The sequence below is a fragment of the Propithecus coquereli genome, unplaced genomic scaffold (genome assembly GCF_000956105.1).
Source record: "Propithecus coquereli isolate 6110/MARCELLA unplaced genomic scaffold, Pcoq_1.0 Scaffold31, whole genome shotgun sequence".
NCBI lineage: Eukaryota > Metazoa > Chordata > Mammalia > Primates > Indriidae > Propithecus > Propithecus coquereli.
The window spans coordinates 7,323,980-7,325,087 of NW_012148730.1; the positions used below are offsets into that span (position 1 = coordinate 7,323,980).

The 1,108-nt window shown below is 34.2% G+C and overlaps 1 pseudogene across 1 annotated transcript in view; it reads left to right on the forward strand.

Annotated features, from left to right (window-relative positions):
* LOC105814913 overlaps window positions 1-1,108 on the forward strand; it is an 11,592-nt pseudogene that overhangs the window by 835 nt on the left and 9,649 nt on the right. The gene's annotated exons all lie outside the window — the stretch shown is intronic.

The window sequence follows — 1,108 nt, forward strand, 5'->3', positions numbered from 1 at the left end:
CTCTACAGAATGTACAAGGATGAGATGAAGATTGTGGGAAAACAGTAACTGAATTATAAATGTATGAAACATCCTCATAGTAGAGGGTTGGGGAAAAGATGCAGATCTAAGTAATTTTAGAAATGAATGCGGTAAGACTAAAGACCAAGAAACTGTATATAATCACTCTAATTGATAAAACTGTTCCCCATGAGGATATGGGTTAACTAATACTGCTATACATGTATACTGGAATTGAAGCGTTGATGGCAAACAATGGGAACTGGGTTTCTCACTGTTGGAATAACAGGTTTCAAATAAGGAAGCACAGAATGCTAGAATGGTCCGTATGGTAATGCATTAGGGTAGGAGTCATCAATATGAACTCACATATTATTTAATATAGGTAACAGATGATATATACATGTATATGTGTATAAATATGTGTGTTAGTATACATTTGTATACTATATATACACACACACATTTGTATAATACAAGGGTTAATATACAAATGTATATCTCTTTACTTTTTCAGTTGAGAGGGTCTTGAAGCAAGGACTCTACAAGTCCAGTCTCTGTAATTTGAGCAGCATTGTTTGTGCAACATGTGGTCAAATGTTGTCTTGCAAGAGGATTTGCCTGTCTCTATTGACCAATCATGGCTGCTTCATAGCAAGCATCCTCATTGTTTCATCCAATTGGTTGTAGTAGCCCTCTGGTATATTTGATTGACTAGATTTTATGAAGCTGTAGTGGATAATACCAGTGCTGGAACACCAAACAGACACCATTAGCTTTTTTTGATGAATGTTTGGTTTTGAACTGTGTTTCACACTTTATCTTTATCCAGTCATTGTGTCGAACACTTGTGATTGTCAAAAAGAATCTATTTTTCATCATATGTAACAATACAGTGTAGAAATGGTTTGCCTTTATGTCGTGACAGAAAAGAAAGACAAGCTTTGAGGTGACTTTTCTTTTGATGTTTGTTTAATTTATGTAGTACCCATCTATCCAGCTTTTTTACCTTGTTTATTTGTTTTAAATGTTCTAATATTGTTGGAATATTAATGTCAAATCTTGTTGTTAATTTATGCCTAGGTTCAGATGACTTCACTTCCACTAC